The following is a 3367-nucleotide window of genomic DNA, read 5'->3' as shown; positions in this document are numbered from 1 at the left end:
ATTCAAATTTTTTTTGAAATTTGAAATTTACAGTATTTACAGAAATACTTTAATAAAGTGAGCTATAACAACTTCTCCCAGAGATAATTTCTCCTTTAAGAAAAAAATTTTATTTATTTTTGAGAGACAGAGCGTGAGCAGGGGAAGGGCACAGAGAGGGAGACACAGACTCTGAAGACACGCTCTAGGCTCTGAGCTGTCAGCATACAGCCCAGCACGGGCCTCGATCCCAAGAACCACAAGATCATGACCTAAGCAGAAGTTGGACACTTAACCAACTGAACCACCCAGATGCCCCTATTTTTCTTTTAAGTATGCTTCACACCCAGTGTGGAGCCCAACATAGGGCTTGAGTTCAGAACCTTTCGATCAACATCTGGGCTGAGATTGAGTTAGACACTTAGCCAACTGAGCAACCCCGGCACCCCCAGAAGATAGTTACTTTTAAGAGTTTTATGCATCCTTTCTCTTTTTTCTGTACATATAATATTTTAATGGTTATATCATAGTACAAATATGACAAACTCAACTAGTTCTCCATAAAGTTTTGAGGTACTGGATGGAATGTTTTAAAAAACATGATGGTAACAGTTTTTAAAGGAGGCTAGAAATGTTAAGCTTATTTAGAAAACTGGGGAAACGGTCCAGCTTTATCTAAGAGCCTGAAATAGCGCTGAATGGAAGTGAAATATTTTCAAGCCATTAATGTGACAAGATGTAGTACGATAGGAGACTTGTGATTGGGCAAAATCTGAACATTATGAATGGCCTTGAATACTGTGTACTTCAACTCTGTTACAGTCACTGGCAAATACTATTGACACAAAGCATCATTACCTGTGACAAAGGCAGAATTAAGGTTTTTTTCTCTTAATCAGCTTAGAATTGTAGCACTCTATCCCCACCACCACCATTCAATTTTTCAATCACTCAGAAGGTTCTGGGGTATAACGATGTCCTGTAATTAGAATCTGTGACTAAGTACAGGGAGATTTTAAAATTAATTTTGAGATTCTGTATTATAATGTGATTTTAACATTTATTTATTTTTTAGAGACAGAGAGAACAGAGCGTGAACAGGGGAGGGGCAGAGAGAGACAGACAGAATCCAAAGCAGGCTCCAGGCTCTGAGCTGTCAGCACAGAGCCCGACCTGGGGCTGGAACTCACTGATCCATGATCATGACCTGAGCCAAAGTCGGACACTCAAGTCGGAATCAGCCACCAGACGCCCCTATTATAATGTGTTTTAAAGAGTGGACTAAAGGCATGTGACTCCATAATAACTGGCTAAACTGCATAAAGTACTGATTCTTTTAATGATATTTCTGTTTATACAAGTATAACACCCGTAAGTACTGAAAGATTAATTAAAACATCTTGTTTTTCATCCAAACTCTACATCTCTGTGACAAAGGGAATGTATCCATTGCGTACAAATCTGTTTTGTAAGCGTATTCCTCCAGTTTTAAGTAACTGAATCCAGTTTTGTGCCAATTTTTCATCTTTAGAAGGGTGTAAAAACTAGTAACTACCTTTAACTCCTAAGGAATACGTTTTCAAAAGAAATTCAAAATCCTATTTGGTTTCTACTTTTTTAATGTTTTATTTATTTCTAAGAGAGAGAGAGAGACAGCGTGAGCAGGGGAGGGTCAGAGAGAGGGAGACACAGAATCTGAAGCATGCTCCAGGCTCTGAGATAGCTGTCGGCACACAGCCCGATGCGGGGCTCGAACCCACTAACTGAGATCATGACCTGAGCCGAAGTCGGAGGCTTAACCGACTGAGCCCCCCAAGGGTCCCCTATTTGCTTTCTAATGGAGTTTGGGCACCGATTATGCAACTGTGCCTTGATTAGGTAACCCGGCAGGTTAGTCGGCCACTACGTTACCCCCACCCCCTATGCTCCACCAAAAAGAATGTCACGTTAACATCTCAAATTAGACCCACTTAGTAGGCTAGCTATCTCTAACATCTATTTACTTTAATTCTTTAGCCATAAGCACCATTTGAAATTCAAGACACTAAATGAAACACCATCCAGCTCTCTCGTTTTTGTAAGCAGGTCACAAATCGTTCAGCCACCTCATTCTCTTAGTAACTCCCTCATTTTACACTTGGAATACTCGATTTAACAAATCTTAAGTCTTCACACCATCTCATCTTTACTCAGCTTTGTCAAAGCAAATAAACATTTACTGAATACTCCTAAGAGCAGTATTCCCAATAGTTTAGAAAAAGTCTGGGTTGAGAGCTACAAGAAAACTGTGACCTAAACTCCACAACTAATTTGTATCCATTCTTAACGGTTTGGGGAGGCCCAAGTCAATGTTTTTCCCACCCTTTACACTTTCCTTTAATTCGCAACACAAACAGAAGGGAAAATAAAAAACGATGGTAGCAACACCAGTACAGACTTCAAATCTGGAACCTAAACAACATGAAAGTGCAAAAGCATCCGAAGGGTCTCCCAGTAGATTCTAGGACTACCGCCCCATCAACAAGCTCCCTCGCAGTTTCGGCAAGGAAAGGAGGCCCACTCTCCCACCGAATGATGCCCCGGCGACTTGAGAAGCGCAGGCAGGCCTGGCAGCCAGTGACCAGCACACAGCAGCTCTTGGAAAGCAAAGCCCTCACCCGAAACCAAAGGCCTCCTCTGGCACCGAGAGCCCCCAGGGAGCGGTCAGGAGTCTTATTCTGTCCTAGCCGTCCCCACAACCTCCCTCCCAACGGGGCGACACTCGGTAGTCGCTAGGCAAAGCCCAACCAGTCTCCAGAACGCACTCCAGCAAGCCCACCGGGAGAGCCAAGGCCACCTCCTAGCCCCTGTGGGGAAAATGGCGCCTGTCACCCCTTCTCCCTCCCGGCTAGTCACAAGGACCATCCTCCCTCCCTCGCTACAAAATGGCGCCTCCCGCTGGGGCCCCAGAATCGGCATAAATCACTTGTCAAAGAGGCGGTGTCGGTCTAGGATGAGCGGTTCTGCCAACCAGTCAGACACAGGAACTTTGATTCCGCACTTTGCACAAGCCACTCAGGCGCTGGCTGCAAGGCCAGACGAAATTGACGTCAAGAAAAGGAGGCGTGAATAAGGCGGTCTCTTTCCTCGTCACCTAAATTTAAGCCAATGGAAGGCAGAAAGCGTCTCGTGAGTGACGTAATGCTTGCCCAATGGAGGCTGGGGGCGGGCCTCAGACTGGCTATGCGGGTTGCGGGGCCTGGGGGCCGGGCGGCTGTTTCCTGTCCTGGTGCATGGTGGTCGGACGAAGGAATTGTTGGAAAATTTTCTCGGAGGTTCGTATATAAATGTGTTTTTACCCAGTGTGCATTATTCTCCGCCCGGCCGCCGCCCTCCGCGCGGCGGGGGG

General features: G+C 45.1%; 1 protein-coding gene across 4 annotated transcripts in view; it reads left to right on the top strand.

Annotated features, from left to right (window-relative positions):
- The first annotated feature begins 3212 nt into the window (after positions 1 to 3212).
- ZNF143 (zinc finger protein 143) overlaps positions 3213 to 3367 on the top strand; it is a 51110-nt gene continuing 50955 nt past the window's right edge. For all 4 annotated transcript variants that reach the window (XM_077769134.1, XM_077769135.1, XM_077769136.1 and 1 more), the window contains exon 1: positions 3213 to 3293. The gene's annotated coding sequence lies outside the window, so the exon portion shown is untranslated. The remainder of the gene's footprint in view (positions 3294 to 3367) is intronic.

Source organism: Crocuta crocuta, unplaced genomic scaffold, assembly GCF_008692635.1.
Source record: "Crocuta crocuta isolate KB4526 unplaced genomic scaffold, BGI_CrCroc_1.0 scaffold255, whole genome shotgun sequence".
NCBI lineage: Eukaryota > Metazoa > Chordata > Mammalia > Carnivora > Hyaenidae > Crocuta > Crocuta crocuta.
This window is presented reverse-complemented; position numbering and strand designations above follow the sequence as displayed.